Source organism: Opisthocomus hoazin, chromosome 2, assembly GCF_030867145.1.
Source record: "Opisthocomus hoazin isolate bOpiHoa1 chromosome 2, bOpiHoa1.hap1, whole genome shotgun sequence".
Classification (NCBI taxonomy): domain Eukaryota; kingdom Metazoa; phylum Chordata; class Aves; order Opisthocomiformes; family Opisthocomidae; genus Opisthocomus; species Opisthocomus hoazin.
This window is the reverse complement of record NC_134415.1, coordinates 55,433,229-55,456,925: the sequence shown is the minus strand read 5'-3', so window position 1 is coordinate 55,456,925 and position 23,697 is coordinate 55,433,229. Positions and strand designations below refer to the sequence as shown.

General features: G+C 44.4%; 1 long non-coding RNA gene and 1 other non-coding gene across 2 annotated transcripts; both read right to left on the bottom strand.

The window, feature by feature from the left end:
* Window positions 1-374: 374 nt before the first annotated feature.
* LOC142365540 (uncharacterized) lies at window positions 375-21,146 on the bottom strand. The gene is made up of 4 exons (XR_012766486.1): window positions 21,077-21,146; window positions 16,024-16,178; window positions 15,727-15,878; window positions 375-545 (listed from the first exon to the last, which is right to left on the bottom strand). It is a non-coding gene; the product is annotated as an uncharacterized LOC142365540 (long non-coding RNA).
* TRNAL-UAA (transfer RNA leucine (anticodon UAA)) lies at window positions 21,074-21,156 on the bottom strand. Its single transcript has one exon. It is a non-coding gene; the product is annotated as a tRNA-Leu (tRNA).
* Between the last annotated feature and the right edge of the window lie 2,541 nt (window positions 21,157-23,697).

Genomic DNA, 23,697 nt, shown 5'->3' with positions numbered 1-23,697 from the left:
AACTGTGAAGAAATATGGAGATGTGGAGCCCTTGAACTATGTCCAAAGTAAATAAACACTTTATTCCTTAGTCATGAAAACAACGTCGCTGTGAGGCTCTGAGCTCATCTTACCTTGTCTCCTTGTCTTTTCTTTGTTCTTAGTATTTCTATTTTTAGAATACACTCATAGTTGATAGGATTACGATATAACTAGGAATTTCTTGTGTCTCATTACCTTGAGACTGACTGCTGTAATAATGCACGTGCCCATTTGTCAATGTTTTGTCATGATTTTAGCAAACCATTCCATATTCTGAAAAACATGAGATACCAAATGGATTGCTTTGTAAGCAGAGTATCTTTATTGTCCCTTTCTGCATAGCCCATCGTGTTGTCTCTCTTGGTTAACTGATCAGGCAGGCGGTTACTCAGCAGACAATTTTCTCCTACAGAACTTGCATCCAAACTCAAATAACAGCTCCTTGGTGCTTCGGTGAACATATTCAGTGACATACTGCACTAACCAGTCAGTACAAGTCCCTCACTATTTTCATTATCTTTTATCTGAGGAGAAAAATACATAAAAAGACATATTAAATAAACATTCTCTCTCTGTATGTTCCTTTCCTGAGGAAAATGATCAAGTTTTTCTAAAAGCTTGGGTCAGTTTTATCTGCAGCTCCTTTGGTAGTACCTTTGAATGGCTTTAGTCCACTGGGCAGACAGTTAGCTTGCTCTCTTCCCTTTCTTCTTCTGTAATCTAAGCGCTTTAGAGTTAGCTTTGTTGTTCAACTAATTGTCTGACACTAAAACATTCAAAATCAGTCTTAGCACCATTTTTAACAGTGGGACAGCATTTCCTACCCTCAAGTCCTTACTTTGGGATCCAATTATAACATCAGATTGCATATTTTTATTGCAAGCTCAGCTGCCTTTGTGTCTAAGCTCCTTCCGAGGTCCTCCAAGAATTAGAGCCCTGTTGTGGTAGGCACGGTAACACATCTTAATAAGTTCAAGCCTGCTTTGCCACACAGAGTTAACCGTACGTCAGGGGGCACCAGGTATAGAAAGCGAGAGGGCTGGACTGGGGCAGAGGGCAGCAGGCAATCACCATAAAACCATGAGCCCGGGGTGCAAGATGCCTTCCGAGGAAAGCGCCCGTCGCCTGCACTGCCGCAGGTCCACCTGACCATCTCTGTGTCACCGCTGTCTCCTCTTTCTGCCTAACACAAACAGAAAGCGGTGTATTCCCCTTAGCATATACTTCCATTTCTACGAGCTGGGATCTGTATCTTCAGTAGATTCTCTCCACTCTATTTTTATCTCATTAGATTCAATGTATCTATCGATCAGATCAGATTATGTCCATAATATACACTGAAACCTTCTATCTTAAGTTTCAGCAATTTTTTATGGCTTCATTGTAAAACTCCAGAAAATTGTATTAATAGAAATGCTGACATCCCTTTAGCTGCAGTGACATTAATTGAAGCTACCATAATTTATCACCATTCTAAAGAATATAACCTCTAAAAGTACATTAAATAAGAGTGCATTAATGAACAATTATAGTAATCAATTTACCCTCCCAACATAGCTCTCTTAACTGCAGCAGAGGTTTGGAAAAAAGAAAGCCATCAACAACAAAAATGCCTGTGCAAGGCAGGAACCTTTGGCCCACACCATGAGGCAACCCTCTGCAAGGGCAGGTGTGAGCTCTTAGTCAAAGTCACTCCTAACACAAGTCAGTTTCTGTTTATTTATTTAGCCTTTCTGTTTATTTCTTTTACTCCTGGCTATTTTTTTCAGTCCCATTCCATTCTCGTTTGAATAGCCTATGCTATACACCAGCATAGGTTTGTTTAGTGGCTAGACACAAATACCTAATGCTTGTACACTTCTAGCATAAGTACATTTTTTAGCAAGTTTATCTATTAGGGGTTATAATAGGAAACAGGGTTCCTGTGCTAACACAACATAGGAACTTGGGTAACTTACTTAATTTTAGTAACTTGGTTCACTCTTTGCAGTGGGGAAAAAAAAAACACCTTCCATCATAGGAGTGTTATTTATTGAGTGAAATAATACGATCGTTGGACAAAGACAATTTGGAAATACTTTAAAAATGACAGCACTCACCACTCTGCAAAAGTAGTTATTGGTGCAAAGTATGGAAAGGGTGTTTCTTTGTAAGTCTTTATTTTAGGGGTAGGCAGGGGGAGGAGACGCAGTGTATTCTCACCAAACTTAAGAAGTAATTCCATGTGACTCCTCCCATTACGGAATGAACACAAACCAACTTAAACGCAAAAGAGGAATGAAACAAATCAATTTTTCAGAAACAATCATTATTTTTTACATTTGCTTGCCTCACTTCAAATCTTCATGCACATCATCATTTCTTTGCTACTTCCTCATAAATGATCAGCACAGATGCTTTGTACTCGACCGTGTAAGAAGTTCCCTAAGTAGAATTTGAGATTTTACATACAAGATTGCACAAGTGTTAATAAAATCTCTGTCTGCTGGAAAACACCATTCATTAATCTCTTTACTGGGAAAACTGCACCCCCTGGGACGCCAAAAGAACTAGCAAAAACCTGTGCTATAGATGGGAAGTCCAGTTTTCCCACCTACTAAACACCTTCCGCCCGATTAAACTCGCCGGTAGACCAGACTTGGCAGCCTGTGGCTTTGCCCTCCTGAATCACACAAGGCCCCAGGTGGTTACGAAGGCCAAGGCAAGAGCCAGCCCTGAAACGCTTCGGCATCGACCCCTCCGGCTGCAACCCAGAAGCTGCGCAGCCACGCTCTCGCCGCCCCAAGCAAACCCTCGGGCGTTCGGCCACGGCCAGACAGCCTACAGCCAGGAGAAGGCTTCTGGGTAATCTCACTCCGCACTGCTTCACATTTTCACACACATTTTATGAAGATTCAGCCTGAATGAGGTCAGTTATTGCAAGGTACAGTCAAAGCTATTTCAGGTCATCGTTTAAATTGTCTTGACCGAAGCCTCTTGTCCCCGTCCCTCGTGAAATTCCCCTTCATGAGCAGGAAATCTTGGCCGCCCCTTTGAGACAGCTCTGTCCGCTCTGCGCAGCTGGGGCCGAGACTGAGCTCTGAACCTAGTGAGCGCTGTGGGCTTCGCAGGGGTATAAGTACTCCATTTTTTTTTTTCCCAGTCACTGGCAGGGTTTGAAAATTGTGCACGGACAAGATTTCCAGCAGCAATGGGGAGCCAGGAGAGGCAGCACGGCCAGGGGCGAGCTTCAGGCAGGCAGGGCTGCGAAGGGTCCCCTCGCTCTCCCCACGCCTGGCACGCTGGGGCTGCGGCTGCCGTCCGACCACCACGGGAACTGCCACCCCAGCTCAAGGAAAGCGTTTGGCTCAAAGCACGCAGTTCTTAAGGGAATGAGACATTTTCTAAGAGAGATTTGCTGGTTCCTTAAATTATTTTGCAGCTAGTTTAATAACTGCTGTGCTAGAAGCTCTGCAGGCAGTAATTATTGCTCCATTTTCTTCTATTAAGCAGTCCTGAACTGAGCCACGAAAATTGCTTTGAAATCACAGCAGACAAAGAGGAAACTTTTGGACATCATTTATTCTGGGATGTTCCAAACCAAAGCTGTCTTCCAAACCAAAAAAGAAGTTCAGCCCTGCCAAGTCCTTAATGACTGAAATGAAGAAAGAGACCACAAAACTGAATGAAAAAGATGACTGAAACAATTTTCCTACTCTGAAAAAGCCTTTTTTGGAGTTACTGTCAGAAGAAAATGAGGGAGCAACAAAACCCCTTAACACATGGCTGATGTATCTAACCAGAGGTGACTCGCAGAGGCCAAGCATTTGGAAAGCAAGCGGTGCCGGAGTTTCTCCTTGCTGGGAAATAACTCGTGTGTGGACGTTGCATTTCAGAAAATAAAGCCTTACTGGCATTTCCAGAGAAATTTCCTACCGTGTGAGCGCAAGAATCTTCTTAAGAGCATCCACTATGTTACACTTTTATAACATAATTGTAACATAATAACCCAGCACTTAAGCTTCAAGTCCTTGCAGACTCATCGTGAAAAAACATCTACCAGGTACAGAACGACACTATTATTTATAGCACAGAAGCACCAAAGGGCTCGCTCAGCCAGGATCAGGTGCTTTTGAGCTCGACACTATGACAACACAGAGCAACAAAGTCCCTCAACCTTACATCTTGTGTCTGGCCTGGGATGGAAGGTATGTTTTAAAACTCTGTGAATGTGATCTGACAAATGCTGTAAAAAGTTGTTAGAAGGACCAAAGTATATTCAAAACACAAATGTATCCAAGCTCTGGCAAATTTGGAGTTTAAATCTAGTCTGAAATATGATGCTGTGAACATGAAAAAAAGACAACAGCAAACCAAGTTGTACGATTGGGAAAGCCAGCTGGGAACAAGCCTTCATTTTAGCAAATCCTGTGAAACATTCGTTACGAAATATAAAATCATCTGTCCTTGCCCCGAAGTAGCAATCACCAGCTGGCAACACATTGCCAGCATCAGACCAGAAATGGTCCTGACAAGCGATGTGACAAGGGGGAGTACAGTGGAAGACTGGTTTCAGCAACTGGATGGCGTGCTAGCGATGCAAATGCTCACAGGGAAAGTTTTGCTGAAGTTACTAAATACAAGAGCAGAGTTCCTAGCAAAGACCCCTGCGGGCTCACCCTCCACCCCCCTCCCTTCATTACTGTGTTTGTTTAAAGAGTTTGTGTGCATTAAACTCCCTGAGACACTGTTCCTTGGACTCTCTGGGTGGGATTCAACAAGCATGTAGACATCCCCTTCATGCCAGGGACCCTACAGCCCCAGGCAGCCCTCTGTCCTGTGCCTGTGCACGTTTCTGCTCTCCTGATGCAGCCAGCCCTGCATCTCAACCTGCCCTCAGCCAAGCTGGTGGCACTGGCCAGGAGAGGTGCCTTTATTCCTGTTTGATCTATCACGTTCGTTCACTTTTTCTTAAACAACCATTAACTTCTTTGTTTCATATCTTGAAGTGTGTCCACCCTGCCTATGTGTGGTACTGAAGCCCACACCATACTATTTAGTAGTATTTCTTTCCTCGGGAACTGGGAGAGTTTGCTCGTCCACAGAAAGAGCTTTGCTATTTTGAGCGTGGAATGAGGCGCGTGGCTGCTCCTGGAGGTCCCACTCCAAAAAAGAGAGTAAATCAAAACCTTGGATGTCTCCCAGTGCAGTGCTGAGCCCAAAGGGGTCTTCTTTGCCAAAAAGCATCAGCGAAGTCTCAATTATGTGTTCTTACTATAGCACAGAGACAGCTATTAGAACCACAGGCCCTGAGATGTATGTTACGAGATGCCCACAGCCAACCACTCTGACCAGGACTTAAGCAGATGTGCTGTGAGTGAGCCTGCCTCCAGCTGTTTCTGTGGCATGGTCTGTAGGGAGCAGGAACAGCTCCACAGTGACCAGCTGACACTGCCAGGAAACCAGGCAAGCTCTGGGTACATCAGCATCTCTTCACATCCTAACATCTGGCTGTTTCCCTATGCTCTGCTGCCTACCTCCATTTGTTATTTCGTGTCAGGTAAAAGCTCTGGGCCATTTCAGTCCTGTGTTTCAGCAGTGCCCAGCACCTCAGGTGCCAAAGAATGCAACTCCTCCATCCTACGATTACACCAAGAGTCATGAATAATAATACCAAGGATACGTGTGTCTTTGTTACAACTGCAGGACAGTGAGGCTTTTTGTCCTATTTCTTCTTTATACCTCCTTGGACACAAATTGTAACTACAGCAGGTCAAAAATACAAAACAAACTTAAAGATCACAATTCTTAACTTAGATGCCATTAAAATATTCTGCCCACCTCGAACAATAGATGACTCGTTTGTGAAAACTGGTGATTTATTTATAAAGATGCAAAGTGCAAAGCTGCACTCGGATCTCGGAGCGAGAGAGTGAAACAAGCAGTGTGTTACGAAACCCTCTGCCGACACCCGCAGAAGATAACGTGTGCGGCAGAGGGAGAAATACAACAGGCAGAACATCCCGAGCCTTCGAGCAAAGCAGGGAAGGGTTTCTTCAGGCTCCTCCATTCCTGCCAGAAATAAACCACTTGAATAGCTCTTTTTAAAATAGCTGTTGGCCTCATATGTAACATCATCAAATGCCCCAAATCTTCCAAAAGCCCTTCCTCTGTTTTCCCACTCCACCTCTTTTTCCCACAAAAGATGAAGCCTGGGTTTGTTCTTAGGAATAGCAATCAATAAACAGAGGCATAGTAACGCTAGCAACAGGAAAGAAATGTTACCAAATTTGAGTATGAAAAATGAAGGAAAACAAAATCTTTTCAACAATGCCTGAGGAAGCCTACAAGCCCTAGGGCTGATCCAGAAACCCTGTTAATCTGAGGATTGCTTTTCACCTTTAGGACATACTTTCAAATTCAGCCAAAGCTGTCACTAATAATTAAGGTAATACTAATTTTTGGGTGCTCTCCCCTATATACATGCAAGATTACAGCATTCCAGCATCAAATTTCTAACTAAACCTCACAACTTTATTTGTAGAGTATTTATGTGGGCGGTCAAGCAATTCAGATGCTCTCTGCATTCTCCTTACAGGGCCTCCTCTCCAAACACTAACCGTGCCCAGCTTGGTTTCTGTGCTGAGCTCTGATTTTTTCCTGCTCTTCACTAGGTGCAGTGAGAAGGGAACAACCAGGGAAGCGGTGAGGATCCCTGATTCACCACCCCCGGCCTGACAGCAGCAGGAGCATCTCTGCATCTCTCACAGACAACAGGCACAGTGGGATGGCACCAGCCCACGCCATGGCCTCGCTAGGTTTGGCCCCAGCTGATCATGAGAGTCTTTACCAGAGCTAAGCTTCTACTTTCTCTTCCTTAGCAGGAATTTTCCATCAACTGCTTCAGCTGGAAACCATCCACCTTCCTGCACCACAAAAGGCAGAAAGTGGCTACGGAGAGCGAGCCCCTAATGCTACACCAAGCTTTACACTTGCTGGATGCCCCAGTAACTTTGCCAGTCTCCCTCTGCTGCGGGCAAGAGCAGCTTAGGGATCTCAGATCTGCAGGGTCTCAGAACCACCAGCAGATCCAGCCGCTCACTCTCCCACCAGAGAGACAAAGCAGCTGGAGGAGCTGTTCCTGTCGGCACCCATAGCTCTGCTGCGTACAAAGTTTCCAGCCTTTGCAGACTGGCACAAAGCAGCTTTTCACAGAGGTCCAGATTGCCCCCCGAGCCTGTCCCTTCTTTATTTATAGGAAGGCTCTTAGGTTTAGTCTGGGGAAGTCTGCAGATTGCCAGGGGGCTCTGGGGGAAGAAATTTGTGAAAGAACGTACGTTGCAATACATCCTCAGAAAGCTCTGCTTTCCAACTCATTTAATCTTCCCTAGAAATTAACTTCGCAGTCCCAGCTCCTCAGACTGTGAATGCTTTATCTTCAGACAATACTTGCCCTTTACGACCTTGGTGATCCACTTTGTTCCTGAACAGCTCAATTGCTTTGGATTTGTAGAGCCAAAGACAAGGCAACTTGCGGGGCCACACAGGTACTGAACCAGGCAATTCTGCGACAGGGCTGAGCCAGAGGGCAGCTGCCAGCTCAACAGATGCATTCCTTTCTCACTCGCATGTTCCCGCCGGGTCTGCCTCTCCAGCACTGCTTTTCAGCTGACTCCACAGCCAGCTGCTCCAGCACCAAGAGGAGCAGCGGCAGAGTGATGCCAAGGCCAGAGAAGGTAAAAGCATCGCCCCTTTTGGCCACCACTATACCTACTCAAGCATAGAACTGCTATGGAAGAAGTATGATGAGAGCCCAAAGCAGACGGCTGAATGGATCCACGCAACAAAACCAGTGGATGCAACCTCCACCTGCCCTTGTCCTTGCATATCGTTTTCAGACACAAGAAAAGGATTAGTAATCTACACATTGGTATCGAGTCCTATTTAGCCACCCAAGAAGAACTGACATGTGGGACTGACAAGACACCTCTAGGCGCCTGAGGCATCTCAGGTGGCACCCACAGGGCTACATTTAGGCAGCAGAATCCCACCCAAAGCAGCAGATACCAACCTAGAGCTGTCAAACACCTGGATTGCCCAGGGTAGAGCAAAGTTCCCTTGCAAACAGGGGCAGGGCCACTGCCTTCATCCATCCGGTTGCTGCTGTATGTGAGGGGAGGGAAGCAGCAATATCACCAGCTGACAACAAGCTCATACTTTTCTTACATGTAATGCACTGGTTTCTCTCTAATCCCACAGAGAAGGCAGATACCTATTATTTCTTTGAAATGCAACAGGCCTTTTCTCTCTCTGCTTATGTATGTGTCAGCAATGGGGCCAGCTATCTGCAGTAGCATTACCTGACCCCACTTTTATAGATTTTTCATAGGAATATAAATACAGTCAGACTCCCCAAGAGGTGCAGATAGCAAATGAATAAGACAGCATCAAATCCACGTCACCTCACCTCCATTAACCACATTTGGCACACAGAAGGTCAGCACCATGTTTAAGCAAAACCAATAATGGATTATGTGGGGCACAAGGGATGCAAAGATATGTTGTCATTGGGGTGGCCTAATCATAGAAAAGGAGCAAGATTTGAAGAAAACATCTAGTTCCAACCTATGGCCATGTAAAGTCATTAAAAGAAAAGTTCCAAGCTCATAGCAGGAGGATTGGAACAAGATCATCTGTAAGGTCCCTTCCAACCCAAACCATTCTATGATTCCACAATAAATAGGAAATAGATTTTACTGGACAAACTGATACACTTTGGAAAGGTAGACAAGTTTTCAGACGCAAAAAACATCAGGAAGAAGTTGCTTTCATGACAGAACAGCATCTGGTACAAAATGCCAGCAGCAGCAGTATGGAAATGAGGGGGAAAAGCATCACGGAAGAAATTATCCAAAGACTCCCATCAAATAAAAATATCCGGCTTTATCATGATGCGATAACTTGGGACACTTCTGGAATTTTGTAATCCATGCTCATGCATGATGAGATTGATGATACTTTTTAAAAACAGTCCTGCTATCATGGTAGGACGAATTGCTAGGATGGTTTCTAGTTTAAAATTACAGTGCAGCTAGAAAGAACTGCAGCACTAAAAAGATTTCATATTAGTGAAATTGCTATTAATGTTTCACCTAATGGAAGCCAATTTTCTATTTCTTTGAGGAAAATGTATCCTTTCACACTCCATATTTTATTTGATTGCACTAACAGAATTCTATACCACCCATTCACAGCAAATTAGCGATGCATTTCTTTCATACAACAACAAACTGAACACCTGTATTTTTTATAACTACACGATTGTATTTTTGTTAGTGTAAAATAAAGAAAGTTAAGTACTAACTTGGTTGGAAGAGATACCTTTAAATAGAGGGACAGTAGTATGTAGTTCCATTACTTATCTCGTTTGTTGATTAGAATTACTCTCAAGCTGAGGTTAGTTTGGGTGGGACAGCATTACAAGTGTTTGAGCCATGAGAACAGCATTCTTCATATAGCTGTTTGCAGCTAATATAGTGGGTGGGATTCCCAGAGGAAACTATCAGGTAGCATTACTGTATGTTAAAATAACTTCAGTTTAAAGTCCCAAGAGCTACAATCATTGATAGGACTCTGCCTGAAGAACCAAAGTGCTCAGGAAGAAATTATTTCAGTGACAAAATCTGCACAGCAGCATGTATCAAATGTTCATATAATCTGTACAAAAAAATAAGTGCAAAAGGCTTTATAACAAGCAGAAAACAAAAAATAAAGGTACGCTGACAAATGCAAACAACTACCATGCAAGGTAATTTTACAAATTACATTCCAACTATCCGTTCCACAGAGATATCAGGGTTTTACCATATTGCTCCCTACTTATCTTTAGAGATGGGACACGCATGGAATGTGAAATGTTTTTATCTAGAATTGCTAAATCCCTTAAAATACCAGACCTTTGATCTCTTCGACCTGAAGTGACAATAACAGAACGTAAGAGACAACAGCTAAATTAGTCGCTAGTCACGGCACACTTGCAATAACAAATGTATAAATGTATTGTAGCTCTGAATGATTCAAAAAATCATGCAGGTGTGAGGCTTGGTTTAATAGATGAATTGTATGGAATCAAGTTTTTTCAAAGATGGAAAATTAAATTCCAGTTAAAATAAAAACATGCAAGAAAGTTCTGTTTTATAGTACCTGTATCAGTTGCTAATAATGATGTTAAACAAAGTGCTGTGCATCTGGATTTTAAATGTCACCTGTGGATATTATTTGGTCTAATCTTTTAGCTTTTCTCGAGAAAATTTCCCTGCAAGTACAGTATTTGGCTAAGTTGGAGAGTACATGACAAATCAGCACTTGATCTTCACAGCTCTGGCACACGCGCCTAGGCATTGTCTGTGACAATTAGGCATACGAGAACTGGATACGCGTAGGCGTCACACGCCGCAACGACACCCTTTCTGCCTGTGCTTGCTTCTGCGATTCCCAGTACCACCTGCCTCAGACTGCAAGAAAGGCAAACCTCCTCCATCACTCCCTGCTTGGCAGGGTATTTCAGGATCATGGCAAGGGCTGCGATGAAGAAACTGGAGGCACAAGGCATCGGAAAGGGCAGGATCTGATGGGCCACAATGGCCTTGATACGAAGGCAAAGAGGAGGGGTCCCGTAGTCGGCAATCTTTAAGCTGCCGGTCATCTACCAGAAGCTACCAACACTCAGCAAGCGAGATGATTTTCAGTATGATAAAAGAGAAGGAGGGCTACGCGCCAGGAACAGACATTCCTCAGGGAAAACAGCAGATCTGAGAACCTGGGAAAGCTATATTTAAGTGCAAACTGATAGGGCTCAGAGCCTGGGTGAACAAGAGACAACATCCACGAGTCACAAGAGAAAATAGACATCCTCCCATAAATAGTTCCACTTTTAGTTGAGTGACTGGTTTGTTACAGCCCTTGGGCTGCTCTCTGGCTCTGCATAAGGCGGGACATGCCTGAAACTCTGCATGATTCCCAGACTTTGTGCCAACAGTCTTCGCACACAGGCAGCCTTCAGACCCCCTGACATGTGGCCACACAACCCTAAATCATAGATGATGCTGCCGGTATCACCTTCCCCCACTCTGCCCCTTTCTCTTGTAATTAAAAAGCATAAACTGTTCAGTAAGGCTGGAAGGTTGACAGTGCTTTCTGCTCATGACCAGACCCCTCCTGCCCTCCCCCCCCAGCCTTCTGGGGCCTTCCAGAACGACCGTGAAACCGCTGTACTGCCAGAAGCTCCTCTGATCTCCGGCATGGCCCGTGTCCTGCAGCTGAGGACATCCACCAGCCCACCGCCTCATGGCCTCCAGGCAGTAAAGAAAGGACAGATCAACACAACAAAAACGAATACAAGCCATGCCAATGAAAGAACCATTTAAATGGGTGAATTCTCCCACTGAATTTGGTGAGAGCAGGATCATCCAAAAAAATGAAGAACTGATCTAAAGCACGCTAAGGTTTTAACCGCACCACTCCCACTAGCCTGCCTGGAAAGCTCTCCCCAGACATGGCAGCTAAACCACGGCATTTATTTCCTGATGCAAATCCCTGACAAAAACACACTTCTGCCACCTGACAGTGGAACAGGGGCATGCTCCAGCAACCACACCATACCAAGGTGTGACTCCTGAAGCATGCGGTCACACCACGCCGACTGCCGCCCCGCTGAGCTCCGCTCTCCGCTCTGCCCTCCCTCTTACACAGGAACCGGCTGTACCTGCGGAGAAGGTAGCCTTGCTGACCGTAAGCCACTTCATTCCTTTTGAAAGTTATCTCTGCACCTGCAGACTAAATTTGGGGTTTAGTACAAGGTATAAGCAAGGACAAATCAATCCTTTGAAAGGCAAAGAAAGCAATGGGGAAGAGAGGGATCCCCTTGCCAGGAGCTGAGCACCACTGGCCCACCCACCCGCAGCTCCCCCAGCACATTGGGCTCTGCCGCGGCAGGAGACTTCCACAAGGCTTTCCAAGAGCAGCTGGTATTTCAGGGCTTCTGTCCTGGTATTTCAGGGCTTCTGCCCCTGTGCAGCATGACACTGTTTTGCCGGTGACCAACCCATCTTCCCCCAACCACTGTTTTCCTGTTTCCACCCCACACTGTGCTCGCAGAACCAGACTCCCTGCTGGACCTCCAAGGCGCACACAGCACGGTACAGAAGAGGCAATGGAAAGCGCTGCGATGCAACTTTGAAGGACCCAGCCCAGGTTCAGTGGCTTGCACAGGTACCCCCAGACCCCACAGCCCGTCGAGGCCCCCCACTGCCCCAGGAAGGGTCCCCGGTTCCTCTGCAACAGGTTCTGGCACCAGCACTGCCTCGCTGCCCCTGCAGAGTGGTCCCCCAAAACCATCCTTGCCCCGGGGAACACAGTGCTGCCACAGCCAGCCCTGCCCAGGAGGCTGGGGACAGACCCCTCATGTCTCCGGGCCCATTTCGATTTGCATCCATCAACGCTGCCACTTCGCAAAGCGCATGAGAAGGAACCAACATGGGATACTATTTCACTCCTAAAGGAGTTTATCATAAAGTCATCAAATTAAATGTGCAGTTCATCTGAATAACTAAGGAATACAAGCTTCTGTTCTAGTTAGATTTAAGGTCAGCCATCTCACTAAATAGCATCTGTTTAGGCAGCATGGTTGTGCTTGATGAGAAACACTCCTTTTAGAAAATTTTTCTGTTACTGGTAAAACTCCTCTTTAGACAGTTCTCTTTCAGATCCATTTAATAATATTTGTCCTGGAAATAAACAAGGTATTCCCCACATATTTGTACTAGAATTTGTAATGCCTGAATCTTTTTTCCAACGAAGGCTCAAATACAGAATGAAGCAGCCACCTGAGACATTACACTTTCTTTGTAAAATGCAGAAAAAAGGATCCAAGTGTTTTTCCAAAAGAAATCATCCAGTTCAACCTTCTAATGCAAACTGGGCCTTTATTTTCCAAACAATGAAGAGTTAGTAATTGTATTCAATTTATCCCTTACATAGAGTTATGGCCAGGCTAGTTTTCATCAAAAATTATTTGGTGCCATGGGAGAAGGACTGTCCAAAGTGTTTATAATCTCCGTCTTTTCTTTTGCAGAGGCTATCTACTTACGCATAATTTCATTTTATCCATATAAATTTATGTCCCTTCCCATCACATAATATTAAGATGCCTCTTACAACACTCCTGTGAGACAGGAAAAAATATTGCCATCCTGTCCTTGCATCAGAAAGCCCGCAGTACCCTGTAATCTTTACAGGCCTTAATGGAATTTTTTTCTGAACTGCTTATACTTTCAATTTCATTTTGTGCCGGTTTGAAGATCAATAGAGGGAGGTGATGCTGAGGCACAGTAATTTTAAGTGTATAACTATTATGCAGATGCCACTACTTTAATTACACAAGAAGACTTCCGTGTCTGTCCAAAACTTCAGTGATAAACAATCTGCTTACACAGTGGCAGCAACAGGCTCCGGATCCATGAATTTATGTCCATAAATATCAGCTGCAGTAGCAGAGCTAATTGGGTATATACTCCAAAGTGCACCCCATATGGATACCTTGCTAAGGGAAGCCTGCTTCCTTGTTAAGAATTAATTAAGTTATATTGCTTTACATGGATTGTCACACAGATGAAACGCAAGTCTTCAAATTGATTTCTCCGACTCCTTTTCTTTAGCTGAACACATATAATGAGCTAAAAAATACAACAAAAAATACAGTCACTTTTTCCTAACTCACTTTTTACAGTTGCCAAAGTAATGACCTATGGACCAGAGCAGGTCACTGTAAACATTAATAGAGGCGGTCAGGGATGGCGATTCAGAAAGATGGTACCTGACGTACTGGTTAACAGATTAAATAACAGTTGGCAACTTCTCGATCGGTTCCAACATCTCCCTCCACAGATATCATCTCTGAGGTTTTGCCCGAGAGGGAAGTGGAACTGCTTTAATTATGCCAGAATGCATTTACTACCCAGGAAGCAGTCATGCTAAGACTGTTGATGACAAACAGCACACAAAAGGAAACAATGTACAATGCAAAGCATACACATCCCAGTCTGACAGTTAAGATTACCTTGGTATAATAATTGTTATTAAAAAATAAAACAACAGTCTGAGATAGTTAACATTACAATCTAGACCCTTTTCTGGCTATGGAGACAAGTCTGTTATGGACTTCCAGGTGAATATGGGGCATTGTCTCTAACTCTGGCTCTAAAGGACCGATAAAGGTTTCTTTCGGGGGCTGTATCACCATGCACCATAAGATCTACTGACACATTCTCTGCAGAGCCCAACCTAAAACAGGAGCATTCTGCAACTCTACTTAAACCCCTCTTTGAGGCAACTTACCAAGAAAAAACAACAGAAACGGGCATAGGAAAAGAATCTCTAACCACAGCTTTTGTTTTTAGAGCTTTTTAACGATGGTTCTGAGATGCCCAATCTCACCTCATTCTTCTCTCATATTTTGTAACACTCTCAAGCTTGTTAATACTTCAGCTGGATACAGTCACCCTACCTTCTGTGTCATACAGGTCCTTTTTCTTGTGTGGATGGCCAAGTTCTCTCCCTAACAATTTCATACAGAGCAGAAAACTTCTCTCATCCACCATGTCTCTCTGCACTGTCTATTGGGAGGCACTAACTGCTTTCTCCTCTTAAAGAAATTTGACTTGTGCATTCATACCATACAATTCTTACCCTACGTGATAATTCTTGTTTGTAGGAAAATATTTTGTTCAGAGGGGCTGGGCAGGCAGAGACATCACAAAAAGTAGATCCAGTTGCTTTGTGTATTTCTTCTTCACTGATGTGTCAAATAGCTTTTGGGGCAGGTCACCCATATGAATGCAGTACAACAGGTTGGGCATGTCTCAGTCTGTTTTCAGTCACAGAACACTACAGGATTTGTTAACTGGCATAGATATAACCTTCACTGTCATAGTGCTATCAAAACACAGATTGTGGAAACCATGGCTATTGAAGCATCTACATAAAAATTAAAACTACATTTAGCCAAGAAATCAGCTATTCTTACAGTGAAGAAAAGCATCCTGCAAAACAACAAAAAAATAATCCAAAATATTACGACGAAAGATAGAAGTCATAGTAATTAAATACATCAATTATTTCTGTTCTGAATATATTAACAAAAGGATTTGGAAAGCATTACATAAATGGGATTTCTGAACTATGTTGACTCTTTCCAATTCCTCATTCAGAGGCAGCCTCTGAATCCAGAACAAGGAATAATTGGCCACAGTCAGCAGGCAAAGATTGTTCAGGAAGGAGACTACTAACACCTGTGTAAACACAGGAATAAGAATTTTTATCTGTAGTAATTGAGTTGCCAGACAATAGCAGTGGAGGAAGGTGAGCCTATGAGTTGCAGATGTCATCTGTTAACGCTATAGCTCCCAGACTACTTTAAAGGAAAACTCATATCAAATTACAGCATGCTAACCTGCAGATCATGAACTTTAATCATGATACTAGAATGGTCTTCCAATGAGTAATGCTTTAACAGGACTCTGGCTTTCAATAAGCTAAAGCCAGACATAGGTGCTTGTTTCTTACATGAAACTAACTGTACATATTCATAAAGAAAATATTGCACTCCTTTGGTCTTTATTCGGACAAAAAAAGCTCAAAGAACCACTTTAAGTATCTAAAATGAAGCACCTGCTTAGATCTTTGCAGGGGTTTTGTCCTTCTCTCAGTACAGCGCTCGGTAAAACGTGCATGGCGGCAAACCCATGTATCCCGTGGATGTCCTCATGTGTTGTGGCATTTGTAGGTCCTTCATTTTATCAAGGATGTTTAGGAACAAAAACCTGAGCACAGAGAAAATATACAATAATTTAGGATTTACAAGGAGATAGATCTAAGTTTGAAATAAGCTTAAACATAAAAAAATGCCTTAAATGCAAGAAAACACTTGTTTTTAAGACATAAGAAATTTTTTTTTTTTTTTTTTACTCTGAGTGTGGTCAAACGCTGGCATGTGTTGCCCAGAGAGGTTGTGGAGTCTTCGTCCTTGGAGATATTAAAAACCCCACTACTCAAGCAGGCCCTCCTCTGAGTTGAAGAGTGGTCCAGACGATCTCCAGAGGGGCCTTCCAGCCTCTGCCACCCTGCGATGAGTAAAACCAGTGAGTGGATTTGTATTGTCTACGTTAGAGAGTCCAAATCACATATGAGGAATTGGAGACAATTTCTTTTTTTCACAGAAACATTCTTATAATCAGATAATCTCAGAGATTAATTTTAGATCCAAGTAACATGAAATTAATTGGTTGGTTTGTTACATATTACTTGACAATCAAAGACTGAGGGATGCAAGCGGAAAGCAGTGGGAACATGCAGTACAGCCAGGGCAGGGGAAAGACGGTGTCTCTGCCTCTTTCAGCAGCAGCTAACTGCTAGACCAGCTGGATCTGTTTCTTGATATGCACATAAAAAGCAAAGGTGGGAGTGTGACAGAAAATAGCAGCAGAGATATAACAGGACAAGTGAAATTAAAATATATATGCACATCAATCATTAAACATGTATTAGCTGCAAAACAGAACTTATTAATGCAGTCCATACTTCCCACCATCAATGCCACTCCCATATGAAAAAGTCTGCAACACATGATGAAACAGCAAGAGACAGGTGTCACAAATCCACCAAGTCACATGGTCAGGGAGTGATCTCTTGCATGAACCACTTCAGCAAACACCTAAAAATGTGGCAGAGGAGGTCTGAAGGAAAGGTCCTGTAGCAATTCCAACCCAGAAACAAGGTCACAGCTGGGAAGATGCTGAAGGAGAAGCAGCAATCAAGGAAAATGAAGGAATGTGGAAAGTGCATTGTTCTCCTAAAATCATTAGGAGAAAGGAAGGCATTTTCGTATTGCACATTTAAGCGTCTCCAGAACAGCATGCACATTTTCTATGGTCTTCAGACAAAAGCATCTCCCTGGCAGGAAGAAAAAATCAATTCATTCAAGTAAGTTAAAAGCAAACAAAACAATCCCAGAAAAATGCATGTTAATGTGCTTTAAACCCATGTCCTAAGACCCCAGAGATCTCAGCTGCATCGTTCTGCTTTATGCTGCCTTCATTTTAGAGCATTCAGGGCCCCTCATTTAGGAGGTGCTCTGGTGAACCTTGCTGCTGTAGTGTGAATCATGACTTGTCTGCTCCGTCCTCTCTACAGAGGCTCCTGCCACCACAGCAAAGCCAGCACAAGGGAAAGTGTTCCCAAACCGGGGGTGATCTCGTGCACAGACCAGTCTTTTAACGCTTTCACTAATATCCTTCAGTAATAATGCTGTGCTGATGTAAAGTGTCACCAGCTGCACTGTTCCTCCTGATGAGAGCTGGCAGAAGGGAACGCCTGCCCTCAGCCCTTTACTCCACAGCAAAGCTCCTGCCCTTTGCTCTGCCAGTGAAGGTGGCTTTGGGCTAAAGCGCCCGGCATGAGCAGGAGCAGCTGAAGGGGAAGAGACCGGGAGCCCGCAATGGCTGCGTTAGGCCATCCTAACTCTGGGAGAGCAACACTCCTGGTGATGCTGGGGGTGATGATGCTCTAAGCCACCACGGCAAGACTTGCAGGGCTCATCTGTCGGTCGTAAGATTAAACCCACCTCCACCAGCACTTTAAGTCAATCGCGGGGCTTTGCACTGCAGTAGGTGATATGCAGACCTTTGTTCCGTTCTACCAACGCCGCAGTTGGGGTGGCCAAGCAACCCGTGCGACCACAGCGCTATCCCCCCGAGCTCGCTGCTTGGATTGAACTAACCTAGCAGAAAATATCTTCTTTTTCCTCATCGAAACCAACAAAAATAGTTAAGCAATAAAACGTTGCAAGGATCTGTTTGGGAGCATGTGTTGCAATGCCCTGGAGGAGGAGGCAGAATTAGCTAACGTTGCTAATGACACTTGGTTGCTGTGGCTATCAAGTTCAACAGAAACGATTGTGAGAAACTGCAAGTAAGATCAGACGCAGTCAGCAGATGAACAGTCAGCAACTGTTGAAAATGAACCTGCATAAAGACACACGTATAAACATCGGCGCAGCTGTCTGTACTATATAGCGGTAATCTTTCAACAAGCATCCCGAGAACAAGAAGAATCCAGAAAATAGAGTCTACCTCTCTTTTTTTACCGCACAGGCCCCAAAATGAGAATAATTCAAGAATCACCAAGTACTTTATGTGCAGTTACTCCCGCTAACGTAAGAGACTGGTCTTACTTTACAGATTTTTAATTAGTCTGCAGTAAGAATCAGAGGGATTACTGAACATTCTACACACAGCATTACACAGTAGACCAAGAACTTCACAGCCTTTTCACACCTTTTCCCTCAGTATGAGAGACTGGTCACCGGGAATGATGGAAAAATGGTTTCACTGAAGTAACAAATAATATGCTTCCTTCACACACTAAAATGTAATTGAAAAAAAAAGCTGTTGAAAGTTTTTAAAGAGGATTAAACTGTATTGAAATACCACCTAAATAACATTTCACCGATAGGCTGCCTTCTTACTGGTTAGCTCCCCTTCTGTTTATGAAGTGAGACACAACTTTGAGTTAAACTATGGCTTGCTGTTCTCCTGTAAGACTCCCACCTTGTTCAGCACACATCATGTGGCTCTTGCTGGCTAATCAGGTGGTCAATACTTTGCAAGGTCTTCACAGCTCAAAGCGTGGCTCTGTAGCTTATTTATTCAATGTTATTTTCCAAATTCATTGATATTCTACTTATGGGCTTGTCTAACATGACCAGATTACCTAAGTGTCTATCTGAATTCTTCACATAGAGGAATGAATTTACTTCATAGCAGCCCATTTTGGAGATGGTGTATTTCTATTACCTCTATTTTACACAACGGGAAATTGAGGCACGCAAAGATTAATGTTAAATATCTCAAATAGCTTTGACTGCTCATAGACATATAACGTTTTTTCAGAGACTGCTTAAAATACAGGTGATACACTGATTTCAGCCGTGTTTGTGAAAGCTCTGCATTTCTGCAAATCAGACTGAGCTTCTCAAGATGGATACCACAAAATAAGGAACGTGAAAATGAGTGATTGCTTATGAAAAATCTGTTTTAACTGACTGGCTCCTCATCAAACAAGAAATATGCAGTGGAAAAAGAAACACTCCTGGTTCATCAGGGTAGCATTTAACTGTCTGCATAAGAAGCTCTTTTTGTATTCCAGTTTCCAGTGTTAGTCGTTAGTATATTTCTCCAATTTCTTCAACAAATGAGGCAAGGATCCTACAGATAATGACCTTTTTAGAAAAACAACTCATCCACAGAACGGAGTCCAATGGAAAGCAATATTGTTTGAAGTAAAGGCCAGAGTATAACGAGTGCATGTAAGAATGTCAAATTGCAAAGGCAACCACCAATAATTCATGAGGGTTTAACACAGAAGCTATTAAAAAACAAAAAAAAAAAACCACCTGCTTGTTAAAATAAAAATCTTAAATCAAAATCATGGTCAGCTCCAGAGCCAAGACACATTACACCACCCGGCCAGTTTCACCTAAAACAAAAACCAGTAACACCAGCAGATTATCCTTTTCTTTACGGAGAAGTGTAGGAAGAGGTTGGGACATCCTCACTGCCAGTAGATTTTATGGATATTTCTTGAGAGCAGGAGAGGTTCAAAAAATCTTCTGTTCCATTCCAGATCTGCACATGCTCTAACAAGCCATTACAAAAAGCAGAGAGCACAATTTCATCAAAAGACTGAGGGAAGTTCTCTGCAAAAGAAATCTCTTCAGGAAAGGGCTGTGCCTACAGGCACAGTAGCATTTCTAACCAGTTTTCTGTATTGCTTTATCAAAAACACTGCCTATTTTTTTTTTGGTCAGTGATTACTGCTCTTGTAAAAACTGTGGGATTTTTTTCTTTTTTCTTTCTCACCATGCTGAACAGCTGCCACTAAAACTCACCCTGTAACTGACACAGCTGGGACCAACTTCTCATCAAGATCAGCACTGCATCCACAAAATCTGCATGAGCATTCACTGTATGTACAAACACGCTTGTAAATCAGCACATAAGCGGGATTACACTATTTGTATGCAAAGATGTGGGTTTCCAAGGGCAGCGTTTTTCCATTATAACATTACAGGTAAAACTTACACTCAGACATGCACTCATTTTTACTAATTTGTACCTTAGTGAGGAATAGGAATGGACGTTTACTTTACAAAAACCTTTGAGCCTGGCGGCACTGCTTTTTAATGAACAGTTGTGGAAAGCGCGGTGTGCTTTGCATTTACCACGTAACTGTGGGAACAGCCAAAACAGACAACGTACGCAATTGCATTTCCTAGAAGTTCACCACCAGGCCACCCTTCCCTCCACAGCTCCCTCTCCACCACTACCAGGCTTCTGTGTCTATGCCATGCCCATCCCATCTGTGATGCCGGATCACCGGATGGGGCACGGAATAAAAGAGCCTGCCCAAAGTATTCCGCCTTCTACTTCGTATGGCGTTGAAGGCCCGTAAGTTGTTCTCTCTCCCTTAAGAGTTTATCCTTTACTTAGCCTGTATCGTCATATGATGCATCGGGACTGAAAGCTCATTTTTCAGCTCAAATTATCGGGAACTGGGTGGCTAAGAACAGCTATGCTCACCCGCATTAGGATGCTCTGGCAGACGCTAATGTTTCAGAGCCTGTCAGCCTGCACTTGACTTGTGCTTCCCACACTTTCAGTGTACTAAAACACAGCGATACTGCTCTGTCAAAAAAAAAAAAACCACCCAAACGAAACAACAGCTCCCCAGAATTAAGTTGTGAAACCAACTTTAAGCTAAATTTAGGGTGTTTCAAGCCGCGCCGGCCAGGCGGGGCGGACAGGCCCGCGTCAGCCCGCGCCGGCCGCGGCCAGTCCAGCCCGCAGGCCGCCCGCCGCTCCCCGCCCCTCGCTGCCGCCTCCGGCCGCGCTTCCGCCCGGGCACCGCGCCCTCCCCGGCAATGTAACGCGGCTCCGGAAAAAAAAAAAAAAACGGCACTTACCAGGAGTGGGGTTCGAACCCACGCGGACATACGTCCATTGGATCTTAAGTCCAACGCCTTAACCACTCGGCCATCCTGGTGCAGATACCGGGACGCTTCCCAGCCGCCCCTACATACAAGGCCGTGCTCCCGCCCGCCGGCGACCCTCGGGCCCGCACGAGGCACCCCCTCCCCCGCCGCGCTGTGCCCGCCGCCTTTATTTCCAGGGCGGGAGGGCGCAGAGCGCACAGGAGGGCGCGCGCGGGCGGCCTCTCTCGGCGGCAGCGGGAGGCGGGCAGGGCCCGGCCAGGCCCGGCCCGGCCCAGCGCGGCGGGGTGCCTCGCCCCAGCCTGGCGCCCCCGCCTCTTGCTCCCCCCCTTCCCCGCTGGCCGGCCTCTGGCGGGCGTGGGGCCGGAGCGGAAGGGGAACGGGGGCGGGGGAGGTGCGCGGGGCCGGCGCAGGCCCGCCCCTGAGGGGAGAGCGCCGGGCAGGGGTCGGCGAGGTGCGAGGCCTGCGGGCTGCTGCCGGCCCGCGCCCAAGCAAGCGCGGGATTAGCGGCGGGCGGGGGCGCCTAGGAAGGCGGTGGTGCCGGCGGGGGAGCTGCGGGGGAGCTGGGCCGGCAAGGCTTGGACCACCGAGAAAGAAAACACCTCAGCTTCCCCTCCCCGTCCCCGCTCCCGGCCTCGCCGCCAGGTGAAACGGCAGCTGACTGGGGCTCTGGGGAGAAGCGGTGCTGGGTACTGACGTTTTACTTACCCCTGTCCAGTCCTTACCTGGAATATAACTTCTTATATATCTATAATACACACACCATAGCTAGCATTGCTCCCCGTTCAGTAGGGTTGTGCCTTCCAGCAAAGGTATTGACTATAAAGATGCCATCAAGTTGGTTATCTCGCTCTCTGTTCACATCTAACATTATTTCTGAGAAATGCAGTTAACAAGTTACTTTTACCTGTTAAGACTTTGTGCCCTAGCAGCGGTTGTGCCATAAGGTAAGGCGCGACGGTGGAGCTGACTTCCGCTGGCTGTTCCTGGCTTCGGCTCAGCTATTACACAGACACTATGTAATGTGCTAGGAACATGGGAGAAGGCAGATCTGCTGCTGCCCTCTCACATGTTGGAGAAACAAATTCCATGGCTCCATGTGAAAATCACGCTGCTTTGGAAACAGATCTACTGTAATTGCCACATATGGTATCTATTAAATGATCCTGTTTTCTGACTTCATCTTATCTGTGATATCTTTCTAGACGTAGAAACACAACCATGTGTAGCTCTTTCCTTTTTTTCAAGTCAATTCCAAACTCCTACTGTGGTTCAAAAATCTAGACAACCTGTTTTGTTTTCAAGAAATTATAAAATACAACTCGGGCTGTGCATTCAAAACATCCTTAACGTAGGCTGGCCTCCTTGGATTAGAAAAGCAGCAATTTAGCTTAGCTACTCAGTCCAGCCTCAGGTTTTCTCTTCTAAAAAAAAGAACTATACCTTCTGGAAGTTTCTCCCAAGACATGTGCTAGAGAGATGCCTGCTCAAGTGCATCCGTAGTCTGAGTCCTTCGCATTGAGGTGGCAAGGGTTTAACTGCCATTTCTGTACAATGAAACCCACATTTAAAAGAAAAAAATCCACTAAGATGAAGACTCATACACATATCCAGGATGTTCGGCATTCTATACAAAATATTTTGTAATATGGGAATTTTTTTCTCTTTTACATTTATGCAATGTTTTTTTTACATTTTAAGAAGGAGCAAGGTGTGCTTAGTTGCCAGTTCTCCTTTCTCCTCCTCAGACAGGGCTGAGATTCATAGGGGGTTTTTTGTGAAGTTTCTGCTGCTTTCAGTAGGAAACAAAACCAAAGCACCAACGCCCCTGAAAGTTACAGCAGCCCCTCTCACATTTTAGCTACTCCCCCCTCAAACCCAGCTATAGGGTTTGCCACATCCGGGAAAAGTGAAAAAAACCTCCAACCATGGAATATGCTACGTGCGTCTCCATAGGAGCCCCATTGACTTTCAGAATGAAAAGGCAGCTTTCTTTAGCAAGCATGAAGATGTCCATTCTGCAGCTTCTGTTATTACTATGCTAGCATATTATCAAACTACTTTTATCATCTTCTTCCACCCATCCTGTGTGGCATGAGTCTTTGCGGCCATAGTGTGATCAGGTTTTTTTCAAAAGTCTGTTTAACTGTGACTAGGCAAGTCTGGCAAAATTTGAGTTCTTACACAACTGCAGGATAGCAAAACCACATAGTATTAAGCAATGAACACATGTTTGCAAGGAAGAGAACGATTTCTTTAGTTACTGGAATTAATTTTTTAAGTGCCTCGAATTCACAGTGCAACTTAAAAATAGTTTTAAAGGGTCCCAAGCTGGTGGTTCAATGAGTCTCAGTTTCTTCCATGCAGCAACAGTCTTAATTCAAGAGACAAGGTCTCCAATTACCTTTTTCTTCATGCTTTCACTGTCTTTCCACGTGCCTCAAATCAGACTAAAGATCTGAATATAAGCTTTGCATTTCTACTAATGAAATCATCAAGATCTCTCAGAACTGCCAGAGTAAACTTTTTATTTTTTCTTGCAGTAAAGAATCATCTTTGAATGTATGAAACTCATTTTTCGTGCTTTTTGTAGG